Below are 24,195 nucleotides of genomic sequence, written 5' to 3'. Positions count from 1 at the left end.
TCCCTCCAGTTTTTCTGCATTAATGCTTTACAGGGAAATCTTTGTTAATAGGTCCCACAATCACACCTACTTTTTCTACAGTAAATGCAAAACAGCAATTCACATACACAAGATCTCTGATTTCTGAGTTTGTTTCAGCATTAATTGTCTCACTGGATCAATCACTTCATTTTTCAAATGCACCTAACCCTTGAAGGAAGGCTGTTTTAAAAGAACAATAACTCTACAGGTCTTTTGAGTAAGAAACAACAATATCCAGTTAAACTATTTGTTTATCAGGAGGCAAAGATCTGTGGTAGTGAGCAAGGTTTTGGTGGTTTCATTGTAACAATTTAAATCAAGACATAGAAATTAAATTAAAATTATATAATACCTTACCTAGAAAAATAAAAATGTTTTTAATATTTTTCCAAATATGTAAGGGAGATCATAAGTTTTAATGTAAATCAAACTGAAGATGCAGAGTACCGGGATTACAGGTTCTCTGGGAAATACAATTAGAAGTGAAATTATATGAAGGATCTGAACAGGAGTGACATGCCTACACACCAGCTGAAAAGTAAGGAAAGAGAAGGTGAGGGAAGGGAAATCACATTGTCTGAAACAAGAAGCATGTAATGAATGGGACTGAAGATCATGTTTTTTTTTGTTTTGTTTTGTTGTTTGTTTGTTTGTTTGTTTTTAACAGGATGTTTTTCCTATCAGTTTTGAGGGAAAAGAGGAAATGTAACAAAGAGAATATTTATAATGTCAGTTTCAACTTAGCTTCTGGAAATGAATTTCCTAGGAACTTCCTGATCATGAGTTGTATCCAGACCATGATGTAGTAGCCATTGATGGATCCATCCTCTATGAATTATTAAACTCTTTTTCAAACTCCTAATTTTAGTTGCCAGAACATCTTGTAATAAAGAGTCCCACAGACTATCCATCATACAAAATTGCTCCATATTTTGTTTAGCAGTGGTAATTCAGTCCCTGCCCACTCCTCCTCCTCCTTCTTCTTTAAACATTTTATATAGTGAATAACTGTTCTCTCTCTCCTCCAATTTGCCTTACTTACACCCATCATTTTCTTTCCCGTTACCTCTTATTCAGACTGAGAAGTCATGTTCTAATAAGTGTCTCCAAGGTTTTTATCCAAGCAATAGTGACTAGTTTAGAGCAAATTAATGTCAAAATTTATATAATTTATAGTCACTTTTTCCAGGTGACTTCAGTGATGAATATCATTTACCATTCTACTATCATTTCACATGAGATTATTTGAACACTTTCAGACAGTTTTGTACTTAACTGTTCTGTCTATCTGAAATAAACTCTGTACTGGGACATCACTAAATATACTGAAAAGTAAATAATTGAAGAATATACTAAAATTCTGCTTATTTTGTGGAAATGTTTCTAAATTTGTTCATCTTTCTATTCCAATTTCATGGTGTTTTTCCGCTGTAATTTTTTCCTTACTTTACGTTGCTGTGTAATCCAGTAGCATAGAGAGGGTCTCAAAGACAGAAAGACTCATCCATCAGTTCTGAAACCTGTCCTAGTTATACCTGTAGCCTTCCTACTTATCTTTTACTGTATTTTATTTATATTAAAAAGTGTGAGATTTTTATTTTGCACTGAAATCATCAACTTGTGCAATGACAAGTCCAGCCCTCATGTTTTCCTTTAGTACAGAGTCTGTAAATGTCTCATGATGCTCACAATGGATGTCTCCCTCTATGTCTCTCCTACGATCATTAATATCTCTTTCCTTTTTTTCTTGCCTGTGCTCTTTGCTCCAAGCTCCTCCAAATGTTGCTGACAATGACCTCACATAGAAGAAAGCTGAAACTTCTCCAGAAGAAGAATGTATCTCTGTCTAAGAGCTTGGTATATTTCATATAAAACAGCATGGAGATGTTTGCAATTCATATGACATCTAAAGGTGAAAGAATAGTGAACTCCAGAGAATGGTGTTCATACATGACACCACAGCAGGGCTCAGAGTATATGTCATTTCTAAATCCCATAGGCATTTAGGAAATGTCTATAAATACACACATGATCTTATTTTAGGTTTTTCAGCCTTTCGCTTCCCTCAAAATCTCCATTTGCTCATGAACATATATAGCAGCAAAATTAGGTTCATAAAAAGAAGTTCTGCAGTAAACAAAATGAACTTTCTTCCATAGGCAGATATCAGTTCATGCCCCATTTTGTGATTGTGGTGTCTGATTTCTGCAAGTGAGTACGTAAACGGTTTATAACATATAAACAGAGTATATAAAAATTAAGCTATTGTCATCTTCATATTTTCTGATATCCTGTCTTTAATTTACCTAAAACACAATTACATATCTGTATTGTGTACAGAAATGCAGAAGAATGTTTGAGTCTGAAGAACTGCTGTCAAAGCCACAATATGGTATCTGCAGATCATATAGGCCACTCACTTGAATGCTATTGCTTATTCTACTACAATGTACATTTGGTTTTTGTTGCAGCCTCCTAGCTTTCTTTATGCAACCTCTTGTCTATAAAAACTAATTTAAGCATCACTTCAGTTGAATACATTCTCTCTCCTTTCCAGTCAACTCTTTGCAACTTATAATCCAATGAATTAATTTCTACTGCTTTTTTTTTTTGCTTTTTTTTTTTTTTTTCTCAGATTCCATTATTTTTTCCTCCTGAGAAGTGAATAAATGAAGGTAAAGTGTTTTGTGATTACATGTACCATGGACTGTAAAAAACAACAGTTCTGTATTTTCAAAATGGCCATTCCAAACACTATTGTTCAAACACAACTGATATTTTTTTCTCACTAATAACAGTGCACTTCATCTTATGTTAGCAAGAACATTTTTTTAATCAAACAAATTATTCTTTAATGTGTATTAGCTTTTTGAGATCATAAAGTTATTCTTATAACATTGAATAAAAAGCTAAGATTGTGAGAACTAACTTTCACTTATTACCTATGTGAAATATAAATTTTTTGTTCTTTTTAATATTTCTTTGGTGTGAGGGAGGGGGGAAGGAATGTGAAGAGTTAAACTCTGGTAAGGGAAATAAACAAAATCTTTGTCAATTCAAGACATAATAATATGAGCTTCAGCTTTATTGAATGACTATTTTGGAATGCCTGAATTCATCTGAATGCTTTCTTTACACAGAGTTTGGTGTAATTATTTAATTAATGGAAATGAAGTATTGCAGCACTGAAGGGATTGAATAAGTGTTGAAGGACACTGTGGATAAGACCCATGGCTTGGCTGCAGCTTGTGGTAATTCACATATTTAAATAATGAAATAGTGAATTTTCATTGCTTGTCTTTCTGTTCCTTCTTTCAGCTTTGTATCATGATGGAACCAAAGAAATCTGTCCTCTGCCAGAAAACAAGAATCGAGGTTGCTGGGGTAACTAGTTGACTGCAAAAAAAACCAAAAAAAACAAACAAAAAAAACCCTTTAAAATAAGAGGTGGCTCATTTTCAAGTAACCATTTTTCAGGTTTTTTGTTTGTTTGTTTGTTTGTTTGTTTTTGTTTTGTTTTGTTTTGTTTTTCTTCATAAGAAAGACCCACCCTGGCAAGAATGCCTTGCAGGAGGTTTTATAATCAATAAACCTGTTGTTTGTAAAGGGGTTATGAAACAGAAATGAATGCTAAGCTGATGAGAAATGTGTACTAGTATTTCTCAACTTAAACAATATGAAAACCCATGGAAGAAGAACATGAAAAGTTTATGGAAGATATAAATAACCTATTAAGAAAGCATCTGCTTAACTAGGAACTGGTTGCTAGGATTTACAGAGATTGTCACAAACTTGTTCCAAAATCTACTTCACTGAAATGCCAACTAGCTAAAAAACATGTTCTTAATGTAAAAGAACAATTGTATAGGATTAAGCTGCACACTTCTCATTCAAACAGATGGAATTTGTGGTTAAATTTAAGTTAGTCCTTTTGAAACATTAATTATTCACTAACAGTACAGCAACTTTTCAAGTACAGAAGGGGAAAAAATTCTGTATTTCAGTAACAAAGGTATGAGTCAGAAAAAGAAGGAAAGGAAAAGAGAAAAGGAAAGGAAAAGGGAAAGGGAAAGGGAAAGGGAAGGAAAGGAAAGGGAAGAAGTGGAAGAGGAGGAAAGAAAGAAAATAGAGGAGAGGAAGAGGAGAGGAGAGGAGAAAGAGAGGGAAGAGAGGAGAGGAGGAGGAGCAGGAGAGGAGAGGCGAGGAGAGGAGAGGCGAGGAGAAAGGAGAGGAAGAGGAGAGGAGAGGAGAGGGAGGAGAGGCGAGGAGAGGCGAGGAGAGGAGAAGGAGAGGAGAGGAGAGGAGAGGAGAGGAAGGAGAGGAGAGGAGAGGAGAGGAGCGTGAGAGGAGAGGGGGAAGAAGAGAGGAGAGGGGGAAGAAGAGAGGAGAGGAGAGGAGAGGAGAGGAGAGGGGGAAATAATGGGAGGGGAGAGGAAGGGAAGGGAAGGAGACCAGCATCTAGCTTCAAATGTATTATCCTCTTCTTACATAAGAACAACAAATTCCATTAACAGTAATGTCACAATGGTAAAGAATGTTCACAGAATGTAAAGCTCAATATGCTGAGGTGTTGACTAGTTTTCAGGTGTTTTTTGTTTGTTTGTTTGTTTGTTTGTTTGTTTTTGTTATAAAATGAATCTACAAAGACACTGTAAAAATTTTTGAGAATTAGATCTTTCTTGAATTACAACACATCACAATCTGACTGACTTTTCTGGACCTGATAAAGACCCAAGTCTGTATTGCAGCATGTATCCCATCTGATCTGGGTGCCTGTCTCTTTATTCAGTGCTGGAAAACAGATTGAAATGCTTGCAGAACATATTAACTTAAGGGCAGTTCAGAGCATTCATCCAAGGGCCAGTGATATATAGAAAAGAGCATGTGGTACTCAATCTTTTGCATATAGCGCAGAGGTTAGAGTGCTAATCTGAAGACATGGAGCCTGGGCTATATTGAAATTAAAGAAAATAAAAACTCACACTGTAGAATGAGGTAGCAGTCCTCATTGTAATCACGTGCATAACTCAGTGGAAATGGTGGACAAGACCAGACAGTGAGGGAAAAAAAATAAAAGACTTTAGAGTCATTTCCTGTTTTGGAGCCAAGAAAGTTCATACCACTGTGTAACAATCTGTGACAAACTGAGTTGATTTTTGTATGAATATGCTGATTATGAGGTTCAATCCTTCTGTGACATTGTGACTGACACATCTCACAAAGTCCTGCTATTTTCTGTGCAGCATGAACAAAATATACCCCAGAGTACAGCACAGTGGGATCCCTAACTCTGATGCAACATGTGCAAAGATTTAAAACTACAGAGATAGGTGCCAGAACAGTGGAAACAATTAGACACGTAAACAAAGGAGTTCAGCTGCAATACAGGATGGACTCTTGCCTACGTATTATGGTGTCTCATCTGCAGTCACATTCTAGTAATTTTTTTGCTTATGTTTAGTCAGCAAGATGAGCCTCTTCATCCCAGCAACATTTCCATGCATTCTTACCCACCCCTCAGTAGAAGAAACTCTCATGATCTCAAATGTTCACAGCAATTCTGCTACACCACTTTTATATAAAAGAACTCATATGAAAGCCAGGATTGGGGAAGAATGTGGCCTGCAAACAGGAAGACTGTCCAATTAGAATGACAACCTTGGGCTGAGGAAGAGAGAATGGCTGAGAAGGAAATAGTGGTGAAGATGTCACAGCTACGTCTGTGCTGCTTAATAACAGCAAGCCAGGTCTGATTCTTAGCCTTGATACCATCTTGGAATCCTTCAGGCATACACTGACTGTGTTTATGCTATGTTGCATAAACACCAATTCTCTGGACTTCTTATTTACAGGACACTTACCACTTTAGTGTCAGCCATACTGCCTTTTGGAAGTGTTCCTTGGAATGAGCAGTCTAGTTTGGTAGTGTGAGCAGTCAGGCATCTTTTTTTCCCTATTCTGCAGTACTTTTTCAATGTAGACATTGTTAGCAGGGATTGGAAGCATAGAAGTCGAACTTTTCAGTCTGTGTACATCAAGACAGGATGAAAGACTGGTACTGAACTGACATTAGGGCAAAAGTTTCTGTGTAGCATTGTCCAGTTTAGGCCTTGTGATACTGTTGTCATACTGGCATGTGGCACAGATACCATAAGAGCTAAGTGGGAAACTCAGACAAAAGCCCTAGTGGACTTTGTCTCTAACCAAAATTGATGTTGTTGTGTTAAGTGATAAAGTGTAAACAGTTTCATCATTCTGTTTAGTTTTTATTATTTTGCTTTTTCAGACATTTCTTAAACTAAAAGTTGCCACAAAAAAAAAAAGTTCATCCTTATTCATGTGTCAGAAATGTTTTCTTCTCCTTATGTTCCTATTATCTCTTTGAAATACTTTTGAAATATTATATTGTTTCTATAAATAATACTCTAATTTTAGAAATATTTTCTATAAATGGGACTATAAATTTCTATAAATCTAACTACAGTAAAGCTTTCTAACTTTTTTTTTTCTTTTTCTTTTTTTTTTTTTCTTTCCCCAAGATATATATATATATATATATATATAAAAATATCTCAGGAAGTGCTTCTTGAATGATTTTAAGTTGTTCTCTCCTTTCAGAACCACAGACAACTAACACTGCTAGTGTAAAGCATTTGGGCACACCTCATTGTTTTCTTCCTTCAGCAGACATGAATCTGTCCAAAGTAACTGAGGAAGAAAGAGAATTATATTGGTGACAGATAGATAAAAATATACTGAACTAGCTCTTTAGCTTTTATAGTTATCATAAGAGCTGGTTGCACTATTTCCCTAAATAATCATTTCTATATTTTGCAGTAAGTTGTATCTTCTAGGTAGAATTCTCTGTCAATTGATCTTAGCATCACAAGAGGAGTGTTGGTGTACAGTTTAGCTTTTCACCAGTGAAAAGGCGCTTATTTGTTTCTACTCTTTTAGAATGTGTTATCACAGTGCTATCACTGCATTGGTACAGGATATAGGTAACTGAAGGATTTGGGTGCAATTAGAATTCTAAGTTACACAGTTACATAGTGATAGAAACACAATGCAGAAGCATAATGCACACATAATGTGACACAGCAACTGAAAACCAGAAAGCATCAAAACCTCTATTAAACTGGTTGGGGTTCTAGGGTATAAATCTTACAATATTATCCATGCTGTAGTATCACTTTGTCTGTTGCACCATGGAATAGATTCCCCTGGGCTAGATTGGAAAATACGCATTCAAATATTTGGAATGGAAACTGCTAACATCTCATACTGGTTAACCAAAAATGAAGAAGTTTTTTAATGAATTTTATAGCAAGAAAACATGTAAAAGTGCTATAATATTAAGTTAGTGGGTAGATCTAATAGGAGTATTCATACTTCATAGCAGAACAGTATCAATACTGCTTAGTATGCTCAGAGAAAAAAAAAATCAATGCCATGAAATTTTAAGATTTTAATCTGTAAATTTGATGAAAAAATATTGTTTCTTGAAGTGTTCTAGTCTAGTGGATACACAATGAACAAAATTCTTGTCTTTCTTTTTTTATACACTTATTTGTTTAATCACACTTCTGTAACATCATGTGAAGAGTCTGCAATCAGGTCTTATACATAACTGTTACTCTATCTTTAGTTGTAATAAACTTCTCTGTGGAAGGCAGTTAAAACATTAACTTGGGTAAATTACACTTTGGGGTAGCATCTGTTTCCTTCATTTACTACATATGAAGTTAATAATAATCAGACTATGGTAGATTTCATCTGATAAAATGCCTTAGCTCTTCAGAGATGATTTCCTCCCATTGTAATGCAAAGATTTAAGATGTAACAGCGTAATAATTCTCTAAAAGTGCAATTTTTTTTTCTAGTGCCTGTAAAAATTTCCATTAAATATGACTGATCCGTGTGTAAGCACCTAATCTTTAATTGTCCAAAGTTAGGTGAGTTCAGTCTATCATTCTCTTCTCCAATTGAACATTTAAAATTACATGGCTTTAAAGCTTGTCTAAATTTTCTTTTTTTTTTCTTTTTTTTTTTTTATTTACACATTGTCATTTGGATAGAAATTGCTTTATATTTATTTCTGAAGTGAAGCAGATAGGATTAACATTAACATAGGTAAAGAAAGAATTTAAAGATTTCTATCTGAAGGAGAGGGATGAGGAAGAAGAAAAGGAAGAAGATGGGGAAGAAAAGAGAATAACAAAATAAACATTGGAATGAATTATGAATAATAATATTACATGAACAGTGTCCCATATTCTTTGCAGCTGTGTCCACAAATACTTCAGTCTGTCATTTTTATTTAAAAAAAACCAACAACAAACAAATTAATTATATATGAGATTTATGTTTTTCTTGAACTGTTCTCAGCAATGTATTAGTCTGATGTTTTGCTGCTTTCAGAACAATGAAAGCCAGAAAATGAAAACATATCTACAGATATCAGTGTGTTACGAAGCTGATATGCTTTCAGTCCTTTTAAGGGAAAAATGTATGATTATGGCATTTCAATGTACCAATAGGCACCATGAAGAAAACTTTTCCTTTACAGTATAATGCTTTCCTTTTTATCAGCCTATATTTCCACTTCTTGTCTCCTTTATCAAATGAGTGAACTCAATACATCTCAACATAAGCATAACATGCACTGAAATAATTTGTTTTATAGTTTAGGGATTGGGCCCATACTCCCAATCACTACACAATGAAGGGATTATACATTTAAAAAAAACCTTATGCAATCAAGAAGAAATTTTAATTAATCATAAATAGAGCAGGTTTTGTGGAAATAATTTGACCAGACAGTTCAAGTTTTGATCAGCACATCACAGAGATTAAGAAAACTTTTAATTTGAACAGACAGAGTCCCAGAGAGTCACTGCAGTTTGAAAAACGTTAGAAAAGCTAGTGTGTACAGATCACACAATGTCATTGTTTCTCTTAGTGCTTCCATTCCATTAGGAACCAATGTAGGACTCTTTTAACTTCCGAGAAACCCTACAATATCATGCTGTCCTGGTCAACACTGAAGCAACAGAGATTACAAGACATCAAACTACAACCTTTTATCCCGTGTTCTGTGTGTATAAAACAAGGAGTCAGCTTCTCTTTGAAGTACTAATTGACTGTCTGTATCAATCAGCACCTAATCCCTTTCCTGCATGCATTTAGGTCTCCACAGTAACTGAGCTGGCTTTCTCTGGGGTCTAGGCTGTGAAGCATTTACAGTAAACATGCAGTATGCAAAGGCAGTAATTGATCTAATTCTTAGAAAACCGTAAAAGGAACTAAAGCTCTTAATTTGTGCTTCAGTCTAAAAGCAAGAAGGCAAACATGACTTAAAAGAACACTAGAAAAGAGTACATTAATTAATAAATGCTGAAGAGGTAGCTGGCCTTATAGGTTTTTATTTATGTATCTATTTCCAGCACAGATTACCCAGGAACATGGTGGCACCATAAATTTACTGATTGTAACAGGTCTTTATATTTAAGGTTGGAGATATGGTCACAGATAATTTGCTTAATGTTGCCAGGCACAGCTTTAATCACTACTTTTTCATTACAAGAATTGTTAGTACAAGACCTTAAGGGTGCATTTCACCTATGGAAGCTGATCTTTCAAGGTTGATCACCTCACACTGTAGTGACCAGGCGCCTGAAGAAAGCTGCCCTACAATTTCTGCTCCTCCCATGGAATGCAGAACAAGGAGAAGTCCACTTGGAATGTCAGCTTGTAAAAGGAGAATGAAAGGAAGACAGTAAAGGGTGCTTGTCAGATTTTTGTCCCAGAAAATACTGGCTCTGTGGATTAGGAGAGAGAAAAGGGCTGAAGTAAATGAACAAAGATTTAGATCTTCAGGTGTTCTCCAATAAATAAATAAATAAATAAAATAATGACAACTTCTGGGTAGTAAAAGTTTAGATTTAATGAGCTCTGACTATAGAAAGAATGTTTTTGTTTTTTTTTAATAAATTGTTAGAAATATTTATATTTTAGAACTGAGATCAAAGTATAATAATTATTATTATTTTAAAAAGTTTTTTAAAAAGTGAATATTTCCCTAAGGAAATAATAAACTGGTAGTATTAATTCCTACCATACAGCATCTATAACCAGTACTTAACCCTTAATATAAAGTAAAAGGCAGTATTGTTTATTGTTTTTTTTGTTTGTTTGTTTTTTAAATAATGCTAAATTATTAATCTTTCAGATCCAAGATAGGGAGGTTTTATATTTGTTCAGACATCTGCTTAAGAGCAACCAAGCCTGCTCTTCGCAGTAATGTCACTGGAGAACTTGGTGTGGATCCATGATAGAACATTTTGAATACTGAATAGAAGCTTCAGAATAATCTTTACCTATTTAAGCATTTAGTTTTATAGCTTATGTCGATTTAATTTTCTATCATTTTCAGGCTTCATTTTGTTGGTTGAATTAAAATAAACATCAATTTTGTGTGCCTCAGGGTACCTGATTCATCATAGAATAACAAAAGATTTTGTTATTAGGAAATAGTGCTTTCTGGAAAGTCAGTTCTACTGCTCCTGTTTGAAAACCTCTTTCCAGCTTTTTGTTATATGGTCACACGAGATTCATTTACACTTTAACTGAAATATTGAATTAGGTTATTACTGGGCAATTATTTTCAAATGGATTGTGATGGTTCCACAACTGCTTTATTTTCATCTTTTCATAAATTCTTGCTCTTAGAGGTGAATTAGTTTTGCTGATCTCTTGGGTGGTCACTTAAAACAGGTTTCTGTATATGACCATAAAGACAGACCATATAGCTGCATAGTGAGGAGGTCAAGACAGAGAGGACTGTAGAAAAAACAAACAAATCAAGAAAAGAAAACAAACCCACTTGTGCTACAGCTGCTTAAACCTCAACAATGTATTTTCTCTGCAGCTCCTTGAGCAGCAATACTCAATACTAATCTATGTGACAGTTTCCTCCCCTTTCAGGAACTGTCTAAATGGATTGTTTTGAAAAGATGAAACCTGAAGCCACTCCACCCCCCTGTCATACCCACCTTGTTCTGACCCTGCTCTATTCAGATTTGTTAGTTTAGGGAGAGTACTTGTAGCTCAGCCTGTTTGGGCAGAGAAGGGCTCAGCTGAAGAAGGAGGGCCCATCCTGTAGAACAGAAAGGTCCCTGTGAGGATGGCTGGAAAAATTGGTACCTCTAGTCTGGTCACACTAACAACTAATTTATTTGTGGTTTCTGACAGACTTCTCTGAAAACTCTTGCTTTGTGAAGGAGATGATGCTGACTGGTGTTAATTTCATGGAGGTGTAGGAGAGGGAAAGAATGACCCAAATTATGTTCAGACAATGAGCACTACTGATTATTGTCCCTTCCTTGCCCATATAAAAATGGCATTTGGTGAGTCTTTGCTTCACTATCAACCTGCATCGTTTGGGAGTCTGAACGGATTCCTTATTTTTTCCCCTAGGGAACTGGATGAAGAAACTTTAGCTCCAGTTCAGCCATCTGAATTAGGTCTAGACTGTCAATCCTGGTGTGAGCTGAATATGACTACCTTCACACTTTCAAGGGCAGAAATTTTATATAAACAGAATCCTTGACATAAATATATTGAATCTGAAGATAATTCTAATTCTGATGATAGAATTAAAAGTATGTTATTGTGTTGACTTGCAACAATAACTATTAAAATTATATGGTAGATAGAATAGAAAGAATATATAAAATGGAACACTTCATAGTTCTGATCATAAGATGTGAGTGGCCCTAAGAATAGTCTGAAAAAAATGATGGATGTTAGGCAATGAATTACTTGTAATGTAAAGGTGATGGACAAATCTAAATAACCTTGAGCTAAAATGACTAGAGTTTTAATAGAAAAATAATATCTTAGTTCATGGCCTGAAGGGTTTGTTTTATAATTGTCATGGCAGATGGAAAACTCTGAGATTTTAAAGCCAGAAGTGCTCATTCTGGGTGACTTCCATAAGTATTCTTCTTACAGTTTTCACAAAGATTAAAGTACTGATTAACCAAGTGTAAGTAGGGAAAATGAGTTTCTTAGACAATCACACAAGACTAATTTATTTTGTACCTTGATGTTTTACTTCTTCATAGCAAACAAGTACTCAGCAGCATTTCACAAAGGTATTTTCATATTTACAACTTTGATTATTGCATGATATTCCTGTCCACTCAAACCATAGCTTAAAAAATCAATTTATCAAACCCAAAATGTACTTCAGTTTGGATCAGCTATGAAAGTAAATAGCTAAATTCCTCATACTTGGTTTGGAAACTGTAACATGCTTGTCTTCACTTTGCTGCAGTGCCAGAGATTGAAGACAAGTATTTATTATTGGTTTCTGCATGTTATTAATCTTGGTTTGAAATGGAGAAACTGACTTGTGTATGTATTGAGTGGTACAAAGGTTTCACTAATCAGTGCTTTATAAAATATCTGTAACTCACATGTTTTAAGAATGGATGCATTGTGTTTCAAGGAAATACACCCAATATTATCTTAGTAAGTTTCCATTCAATATTTTATCAGCAAGAAATTTTTCAAATCATCAAATGAATTCCAGCTGTTGGTGTCATGATGGATCACATGTGAGTGGTGTATTTCACAACAGATTGTAAGGAGGTAAGTTATTAAAGGGCCACAAAGACCACTTGGTCAAGAAGAAACTGTCTTTGAGAAGACACTAGAGCATTAATGATGGGTCACCAAGTAAGAGATTTATTCTGAGGTTGCTTTAAGAGAAAGATCAAGGAAATGGAGGATGTAGAGTTGGATCCTAAGGTGAACCTATGAAGGAGAGGTGGAAAACATATTCCAATGAGTCCATGACTGTGTTTTAGTTTCCTTCTCCCAATTTGCTGAGGAATGGTGAAGTGACAGACTATTTTTCACACATTAATCTCCTTCAAGGTGATCACAGTAGGGAATGATTCAACTGTGCGATGGGGAAGCCTCTTTAGAAAGCAACCATGTGAAAATTATGTGATACGAAGGATTAGCCAAGGGTATTACTGTCAGCAAGGGAGTGCTCTGAACATGCTTTTAGACTACTGTCAGGAAAATTGGGGCAAAAGCGTTAGGAGGTATACTTCTTATCTCACATGCTTCTGTATTCTTATCCATCACACACACACACACACAAACACACACACACATATATATACACATTAAATAAACCTTTTTCTAAAGGAGACATCCATCATTACATTGCATATAGAGATCAACAGGTTTTGCATTCCTTGTGTCGTTATCATGCCCTTTCATCACCTAACCAGATAATTTACACTACCACAGTCTTCCTGTTACAGATAGAAGGAAGAATTTGATGTAACTTGAAACACTAACTCAGTCACTACCCAGCAGAGGGTCACTCTGCTACAATACTGAAAGCAAAGAATGTAAAAGCACGTTAATGGAAACCTTTCCTGCAGCTGGAGAACATCATTCTGTTTAAATACTTCTTGGTAAACAGGCATTTTCCTAAACATAAACATTTGGTTTTTAAGTGAATATTTATTCTGTTTCACTCTACATTTATTTGTAAAAAGGAAATGTCTTTATAAATACATGATTAAGATCTAAAGAGCATATTACCAAAGATGGATTGAAGCTTTTTCCTGTTCGCTGTAGGAAAAAACATTCTGAACTTGAGATGGTCAAAGCAAACACATTATTTCAAGCTTCTTTTAGTACATTTGAAGTGGGAGAATGTATTTTTGCATGTTCAGAGCTTTAAGCACTTCTACCTTTTTATAATGCATAGGGCATGCACATAATCACAGAGCACAAGTTAGAATCATTTGCGAAGCTGTAGAGCTCATGCTTCCTCATAGTTGGCCTGGTAGATGGCAAGCAGAGAAGGAGAAAGAAGGTAAGAGTAGCCTACCTTGCATATCAGTCAGTGCCCTCAGTTACTGTTTTTGCTCTCCCTGAACATGTACAAAAAAGGGATATTCACTCATTTGCCAAGGTGTTTTTTATTACATTAACTACATGAACTCTCACACATTTGCTTTTTCATATGCTTATGGTGGTCTTTACTTTTAATATTTGATGGTAAGATGATGTTTCAACTAAGGAAATACCAAAGATTTTGCTCATTTCTGGCTTCTATGCAATGAAGACTTGTTACCAGTGAATAGTCTTGAGCTGACCATCAAACTGTATCACATAGTCCGAGAGTACAAGCAACAACTAAATCAGGTATCTGACCAATATAACCCACATTTGATTGATCCATTTATAGTCCATACAACTAAGCGCATGGGTAAACACAAGTAAATTATTTTTTAAAAAGTCCCCAGATATGCATTTACATGAAACTTTCAAAGAAGAAATATAAAATATCAAAATAATTGCTTTCATAAGGGGAAGGTACCCAGAAAGTGGGTTTATTTCTTCCTGTTGTAATTTTGGACTTGCTTCACTGTCTGGTAATTATCCACAGTCATGTGTATTGCAGGCTGGTCTAATAGCGTGAAGAACCTGTGTGGCTCTGTATGACTCCTGTCTAATTCTTCTTGCTGAGAAATTTCCATTACCCTCTTGAAGGAATTTAGGAATGCTTTGTAATACCACATGTAGAGCTTTTCAGAAGTTATTTTCAAATTCAAATGGAACTAAGAGTTCAATTAAGATTAAAATACCTAGGAAGAGTGGAGTTTTTCACAAGTCAAAATGCTTAACATATATTGTTTTATGGAGGTCTGTAGCTTGCTGAAGAAATAATTCAGAACATGCCCTTCTTACCTTATTGCTCTGTATTTTGCAAAATAAATGGAATTAAGGAGGGACTTCAAACAGCATTTTTGCCTTGATCCAATTTCTGTACAATACACATTTAACATCTTTCACTTGAGTCACCCTTTTATGTTAACCAATCAGAGTTTTTACAGAGACATTTGTAGGAAGGGATTGCTGTTGCGTTCTGTGTATATTTTATTTGTATCTATTAAATTGTTATAGTTCTTGAACTGTAACTGATGGATTAGTATCTGGAAAATAAATAAATAAATAAATAAATAAATTTGTTCAGTGTTCCAGTCTTAGATTTTGGTCATTCTCATCTGTTTTATTAAAGGCCATTTTAAACCAGAGCAAGCTCATAATGTTGTCTAAAAAAGTAAATGACATTCAAGGCCAAAATCATCTAAAAATAAAAGTTACCTTATGTGAGCGAACATTTAAATGTTTAATCTATTAACCTCTGCTGACTATGCATTTCTTCAGAATAATGTGAATTGTGTTAAAAATTATTTCCTTCCTTTGAATGCTTAAAAAAAAAGACAACAACGAAAAACTGATAATATTAATAGTAAAACTACTATATATTCCTCTGCTAATGGATAAATTTGGAGCAAATACACAGAAATGACAGCACACGTATCACGTTTTTTCAAACTCAGATATCACAGCAATCTGGGGATGAAAAGACATAGAAGATGCTGAGTTGAACCAAAGAGATAGTAGAAGTCATCTCATTGGCTATTTTCAAACTGTCATTCTGCAAAGTTCCAAAAAGCCTTCATATGCCATTTCTTGAGAAGGGAAGATGTTCCCCATAAGTCCACCTTTCATGTTGCTATAGTTATTAATTCTAAAATATTGAGGACACATCTATATTGCTAAGGGAAAAAAAGAAAAAAAGAAAAAAAAAAGCCACCTTGTTCTTCACACTACTAAATTATTAATTCTTTGCTCTACTTTGGGCTAATAAAACTCTCCTTTGCTCTGTTTGAGTTTAGAGTACCTTTGAGCTGTGAGTGTCATTTGAGCCAGTTGGTGTCATTTGGCCTAAGAACCTGGAGTTAACTCCTATTCCCTTTTACCTAGTGGAAAATACATGGGAACAGTGGATGTAAAATACATGTACAAACCAGGACTTGACAGCTTTCCAGATCTTGAACAAACAATTAACAGTAGAAGATCCTCATTAAAGCAATTTAAAATATAGATATAATTTAATCTGTTGATACAGTCTGAAGAACAAGACATAATATTTGGTCTGACAGGTAAAGCTATTTATAAACACCAGCTATATAGCAGTATATAATTTTAGTATGCTTCAGCCAAAAAAAACCAAAAACAAAACATTTTAAAGAGGGATTAAGAAAATTTATGTACTGCTAGACAATATTCTTGCTGTGTCTGATGAAAAACTATGAAGAATGATGAGTACAAAAATATTTTTATATTTTTTCCTACAGTTAAGGGGAGAAGATGAAAAACCTTAGAATTCTACAGAGAATAAACCTTTATTTCCTGATACTGAATTCAGCAGTGTAAGTTTAATACAGGAAGGGCTCTGAGGAGCAAAGACAAGATCATCACTCTTGACACCAGGGGGAGTAAAGAACGAGTCATGCAAAACATAGTGTGGTGATATTATTCAAGCCATACTTAAAGAAAGGTGAACAATTTTCATTTTATGTTAGCATTCCAGATGGGTATTATGTTACACTGAAAAGGGCTAGTTATAGCTAAGAGGTACTGACTAGGTAGATATACAGACCTATACATTCAATGTTAGTCCAAATAAGCTTTAACACTGCAACAGAAAAGAAAATAAGAATTATTAGTAGCAGCTGCACTAACGTTTATAGTCTGAATTAATATGTAAAAGTCTCATCAAATTAATTTCTGTTACATCAGAAAACTTACTAGTACCTACTCTTTGCATTTGTTGCCATATTCTTCCCAAACTTCTGGATTCTAGGGATGACAGCATTAGTAATCCTCAAGCAGGAAGGTGAGACATCCACAGCTCAGAACTAGAGTGCCAGTTCTCCCTGTTTAGGTCTCTGTATTTTTGTTTGTGAAATAGACAGATAGGCTTGAAACCTGTTCCACTGAAGATTTAAGATAATTTGCTTTATCTGATTTTTTTTTTTTTTTTTTTTTTTTCCTGACAGGCATATCCTATGCATACTTTAACATCTAGTTGCACATTCCCCAGAAGGTTAGCCATTTATTTAACAGTATATTAAATGCTAGCATTTTTTTTTTTAAACACTGTCAGCTTTTTGATGCTGTTCCATCGTAATGTATCATATGGCCTCAAGTTTCTAATCAGCTTTTTAAACTATTGGGTGATCTGTACATCAGTATCATGTTGTCTAAAACACTCGGGTTAGTACGGTTAGTCACGTACCTTTTTGAAGTGCAAATGTTTGTTTCATCTCCTACTTTAGCAGTTTTTATTTTTACACTCTCAAAAAAATCAAATGTGTTAAGTGTGACTCCTTAATAATCTGTACTTTTACCTGTATTTATTTTTTGATATTCCATTCTGCCTGGTTCTTGAAGATGTTAACTTTCAAATCTTTTGTACATTAGAAATGTAGTATTTTAATTTGTTACTCTTTGTTTTGAATGAGAAGTGGTGCCTTGGACATAGGAACTTACAGTAAACTCTGTCGCAGCTGGCTTGTTTCTGATAGTTTTCCCATCATCTATTTATTTATTTATTTATCTATTTATTTATTTATTTTCCATTAAAAAATCCCAAATTCTCAGCAGCTTTCATGTACAAGGAGCCTAATGGCAAATCCTTTAAGAGCAGGTAGAATTGCTTTTGAATATATAAATAAATAAATAAAATTAACTTTAATAGGATCTGTTTCTGTTAATGAAGTTAATTAGATTTTTCTCTACTCTGTATTTTTGCATTTTATTTTAATAAAATTATAAATTTTCCTCCATCCCACTAAATCTAAAAAAGGGAAAAACAAACAAAAAAAAAGTGTGAAACACAAATAATTTTACAGGAGCAAATTTAGGTTCTGCTTTTAAAAATAATAATTATTATTATTATTTAATTTAATTTAATTTTTTTTGCAGCAGAAACAATCTGTTTGAAATATGGTAAATCACTTCCTTCACTTGCATGTCTCTTTGCATGACTATATGTTCTCATTTTCTTCATGCTCTTTCACTTATGGAACAGATGTTGCTTGCTCCAACAGGAAAGGAAAGGTGCTAGCAGTCTCTCTCAGACTAGCTGGGTATGCAGAATACATTATACTCCTGCAACAGTGTATTTTCCTTGTGACTGACTTATTGTTTTCTACTTTGTATGCAAAACTTCCTGTAGCCAGAGAAAATTTAACCTTGAAAAATTTATGTTTATAGGATCAGAGTGCTAAATTTAGCTCTTTTCTAATCTCAAAGTATTTCTCTCCTAAAATATCATCCATTTTAAAATTTGAAGTCATGCAAAAGACTTTGTAATGAAAATCGTGGCATGGACAAGAACTTTTAACTATGATTTTCTGTAGGTCATTTCGTTAATCTTTAAATTAGCAGACTGAAAATCTTTTCCATGGATATTTTTTTGAGGTTGTGTCTGAATTTACTTAAATGAAATGAATGTCAGCATAACACTGTAGATAAGCATTATCTCAAGGCAACCTCCATATAGCTAGTGACTAAGTATTGGAGCTGAATATCACTTCAGAAATTAAAAGTTCTATGAAGTAAGGATCAGACCTGGATTTACATTCTCCACTGTCTGCACAAAGGAAAACTGAGGAAAGAGCTTCATAATTTGTTTAGACCAAATACGTGAACAAATATTTGATTTTTATCTGGTTGTTAAAGATTTCCCCAAGATTGTCTGACTCAACAGCTAAAGAAAATCAGAATATTTTGGTAAATCTTTCTTACATAATTTTGACAATATTATCCTAGACATTAAATTAAATATCTTTGCTTTGCTGAGCAAGTCTTCTTTTCTGGTGGACATGAAGGATGGACAGTGTTTCTGAATTGTGCTATTTCCTGGGTTGTTTTTGCACAATTGCTAGTAACAGAAACATGACTAAAACTACCTAAAAATTACTCACATGGGCTATATGAAATGCCAATTAGCATTCTGATGCTGCTCCTGAAAATTCCATACCACCTTCAATATGGCCATAAATAATAATTGGGCAGGTAGCACCAACCAGAGTCTAAGATACATTGTATTTAGAGGGACAAAAACATTTTATGTTGTTATGTACTTTTTTTTTCCTCTACATGTTTTAAAAGAAGTAGAACATTGACTGAAGGAAAAAATTAAAAATCTTCCTACCTTCCATGTTTACATGTTACATTACAGTTTGTATTATGATTTCCACATAAGAACCACATGGAATCTAAACAAATGCATATAAATATGGGAAGATGTATTTCCTTTTCTTTAGTACTTACGTAAATAGGTAAAATAAAATATGCTCTAGAATTATTCAGTTAAACCTTAACATATATTTGATGTTAGAAATATATTTTCCATGTTTGATTCTTTGAAATCCATTCAGAACTTCAGAACAGGAAAGTTTGTTGAAATTTATAGTGCATAGAATTGCTATTCATACAAAAAAAACCTTGAATTTCCAAAAATACACTTATTAAAGAAGAAAATGAGAGAAAACCTGTTTATATAATATCTGTTTGACTGTGTGTAAGTGGTTGCATCTGCATGAAATTTTGTTTATGTGTTTGATAGCAAAGAGCTGGTGTAGGAGCTTTAAATGCTCTTAAGCATTGTTAAGAGGCCATGACAGCATCAGAAAAAGAAGTATAAAATAAAAAAAACACATACAAAGAATAGGAATCAAATTACTTTGACTCCCTGAAGGGGGGTATATATATATTTTTCACTTAATGCAGGGAAATAAATAAATGGAATGTGCATACTAGGAATATTCTCTTGTTACCCTGAGACTATCGCCTTTGGTAGGAAAATTATTTAGCTTTGAAAATAAAATGGAAATTAATTTCAAAGTAATTTCCTCACGTAATTTATTAAGTGCCTTTTTGAATACTTTCAGCACATCTCCGAAGGAGAGCAATGAACTCTTGCAGTTCTCAGTGATCAGTGCACAACTTTCATATGAAATAAGCAGGAGCAGAAAGAGGCTGATGCAGAAATGGATGTGTTTCCCAGTTGCAGCTTTCTGTGACTCATCCTGAAAGGTCAGGATTGTATAGTAGTCCTTTGACTTTATCATACTGGGTAGCTTCCTCCTCATGTCACAAATGCAGGCAGAAAACCTCTCCAGAGAGATTACCTGGGTGGCAAATCAGTGCCTCAGTGTCCTTCAGTACAGAGTCCCAAGCTACTAAAACCCTTCATCTTTTTTTGGCAGCATTGTTTCTAACTTGAATTCTTGCTTAGATCATCTTGATGTGGTTGTCCCTTTCTGTGTCTGCATCATTATCTACATCCTCTTGTCTTTCCATTCCCAAAGCTTTCTATCTGTTGTTAAGAGATGCTGCAGTGGCAAGAAGGAGACTTCTGTTCCTGGCAGAGACAAAGATTCAGTAGTCTTCCTCATCTTGCATGTTATTGCAGTTCATCTGTTCAAGTTGGGAAGCAAGATTCTTCTTGCAGGGATCTAAGACAGGACAGTCAGTCTGCCCATGTCACAGTACAATACCATGCATCAATATCTCTCTCAGATTTCTGGGTACTGTGCTGCATGCTAATTTCCTCATACAACTTAGCCCCTTTCTTGAAAAGCTTGTCCACCTGAGCACACTTGCACCCATGACACCCTCCTCAGCCCTCAGACCTCTTGGGGACTTCTAGATTCTGGGATTTCCCACCACTGAAGTTCTGGGCAGCTCTTTCTGTCCTTGGGAGATCTGTCTGAGTGCATGCATTTGTCTGGAAAAGTTTTGGCCTGCCAGTCTGTGTTTCCACTTGAGCCCAGCCACTGTGTTGTGTGGTCACCATGACTGTTTCAATAGAAGGCAGCACCCTGCTGCTCGCAGAAAAGTGAAAGCAGTCTGCTTCCCGCCCTCCTTCCGCATGCTACTGCTCTCTTGACTGCTGCACAAACTGGTGCCACTGATGTGTCACACCCTGTTTGCCCATCCTACTCACCTGCTATCTTCTAAATCAGATTACCCTTATTATTTGCCCATGTTAATGAGTGCAGCTCCATTAGCCTTGTTGAATCATGCCAAGTTTTTCATGATAAGATCTCTCTCTGTTCAGCAGGGCTATATTGTAAAACTGTGGTATAACTTTCATTCAAACTCATAAAAGTTGGCAATAAAGAAAACTGGGCAGACAAACAACTGAAAAAAAACACCCCAAAAGACACCCAACTTTGCCTGTGGACATTATTACAAAGCAAAAATCACAAGACGTGATTTAAGTAACCTCAGTTTGTGGCCCCATATGTTTGGATAACTACAAAGATCAAAGGTAGAAAATAATAGGAAATCATTTCCATTAGAAGAAAACACTACTTGCCTGTAGCATGGGGTGAAATGAGGCCTGGATTTTTATCAAGACTACAATGAAACAAGTGGAGTAATTGATTTTTATGATACGGAACATCAGTGTGGAGGATTAATTGAATCTGGATTTTATTTCATCATCCTTTGCCAATAATACAACTGTTAACTATGGGAAGCACATTTCTGTGTTAAGAGATTAAAAACATTCTGACTGAAAGCAGCTGCCAACTGCTGGCAAATTATATCTTTCATAGCTGCATTAATTTTGTTTGAAATACTGGTGACATTTCTGAAGCATTTATCATTAAAATAAATGACTGTTTTATTAAAAAATAAATAAATATATATATATAAATAAATTATGTTATTGCAAAACTAATGAGTGTACTGGAACACTGGCTACTTCTCCAGCTTGTAATAGAACATCTTGTCACTAGGTTGGATTTTCATGACCATATCAAACCTGCCTTCTAAGGAACAGCTTAACAATCTACTTCATGATGAATTTAACACAGACTCTATTGGGAAAACATACACATACAGAAAAAAACCCATTCTACAAAAGAGATAAGCTGTGGAGTAAAACATATTTTCTCAGTGCTTATCACAGATTTTGGGATGAGTTCCTGCAAAACAAAGGACTACAGTAGTGCTCACTGTGATCGGATGATATTTGAGGTCCTTTTCAACACAGACCATTCTATAACTTTTGGTTTTAAATACTTCACAGAATTTCATTTTCAGTTATTTTTTCTTTAAACCTGCCACTGTGCATCTGGCCCATATATCCACTCTCTTCTCCAGGCTTGATTAGGAGAACACAAAACTGTTTCATATCTCATTACATTGATTCATATGCAGGGAATTAATTTTTTTGTTTATTGTTTGTTTTTTGCTTGTTTTTGTCTGCTTCTTGCATTTTATTGGGCATGGTTTTCATCTTAATATTAGATACCTACTAAAATATAGACAATACACCTCAATAAGCTGAACATAATAGTGATTACTTGAAGAGGATGATCTATAAATTGCATTATTAGAATGTTTTTCTGTGTTTCAGGGAAAGGCAGATTTCATTACTGATGTTTACTTCCACATTAACTTGACAGCATTCATCTAATGAATACAAATTAACTAAGAGTAAAAGTAATGTGATATTCAGATACTAAATAGAAGATACGAGACTTAGTTTTTGCTTTTCATTAAACCAGTAAAATGTTAGTGTCAGCAGAGTTGCACTACCTTACTATTATTCTAAACTAATAGTAGTTCCTACTGTATTCATCCAGTCATATAATGAAACACTCTGTCTGACCTAAAAGTATTTCTATTGAAATTAACTATGGTATTAGCAGAGCACAGGAAGGATGCATTTCACAGAAATATCACCTGAGAAGAAGTGAGCTGTCTAATATATATCCATCATTTTACAGCATGTAAGCATGTTGTATCACTTGAGACAACACTTGTTACCTAGACATCAACATTTAGCCAACAGATATGACAAACACGTGTTCTTCCAAAAAAGCAGTTGGATGCCAGAGATAACACCTGAAAGTGTCTCAGTGACACTACATACTTAAGTCTGAAGTTGCACAAATTAAAATCTCTCTTGCTGTGAAGACCCCCTAATTTTAAGGGAATTATTCATCCAAGCTAAAGATCCTTTATCCCTACACTAACTATAGGGGAACCAAGAGGGATGTGGTGGACAAGATGTCCAAGTCTGAAACACTGAAATTAAACAAGATTGTTCTTACATTAGTTGAGATAACATAACTTAATAGTGATAAGCACAAGTGAATGCTGCAAAGATAAAATGATATACCTTGCACTTTTTTTTTGTTTGTTTAGAAATGTGTTTTGAACTAAAGAATGGATCAAATTGACAGTATCCTTAAATTGAATTAGGAACAAATCATACCATAATATTAGAGACAAAGGGAAAGTAGATGAAAGATGAAAAGGCCTTTTTTCCTCTCTTTAAAGTAGTGTGAATTAACAATACCATGTCTCATACTGAATTCCTAGTGAATTCAGTGATGACTCTACCACAGCTTTGTTGATGATTTAATCTCAGTTATTTGGGCAAAATACAGTTGGCTATTTGAAGTTATATAATAGGAAAGTTCAGTAAAAATAGAAAGAAGCCTTTCTACCTTAAAACAGCTACAGCTCCTTCAGTTTATCTGACAGAACACCTGAATTAAGGAAAAAAAAAAAAAAAAAAAAAAAAAAAAAAGAAGGAGATGGCGAGAGAGAAAAAAGGGTCTGGTCTTAATCTCCAGGCCTGTCATTTATTTCTTTCACACAAAAAGTATGGGACACAGGTGTCTGAATGTCAAAGATCGTACTCTGTCTCCATGCTTCATAAGGCATGGACGTAAGGACAAATATATGAAACAGGCTGGGTGAACAGAAAAAAATCACAAGTGGGTGCAGTTTCAGTGACCCAGGTCAAAGGTTGCATTGCTTTTGGTGTTTTACAAATGTTTGACAGATTAAATGCTCACCTCCCATGGTTAGCAAATAAGCCATGCAAGTTAGAGTATTCATAAGAAATAAAACTTCTTTCAGTGCCCTTGTTGTGTGGGATCAGGGTCAATTAGCATAAGTAGCACATGTATGCTCTGTGTACACACACACGCTCCTGGATTATCCTGGATTTTGAAAAATACATCTTAAAATATGTTGGTAATTGTAAAATAAATCCCTCTTGAAAAAAGGTTAGAAGTAGGCAAATAGGTTGCTTACATACCATTACTGGGGAGGTGATAATTGTATAAGTTCCTGTGTATGTATTTATATCATTTATATCCTTTCTGATTAAAAGCCAAGTTAATGCCATTTCTGTTTTGTGTGGAAATGGAAATTGCTAAAAAAAATACGCAAATTTCAATATATTAT

Source organism: Coturnix japonica, chromosome 1 (genome assembly GCF_001577835.2).
Source record: "Coturnix japonica isolate 7356 chromosome 1, Coturnix japonica 2.1, whole genome shotgun sequence".
Classification (NCBI taxonomy): Eukaryota; Metazoa; Chordata; class Aves; order Galliformes; family Phasianidae; genus Coturnix; species Coturnix japonica.
This window is presented reverse-complemented; position numbering follows the sequence as displayed.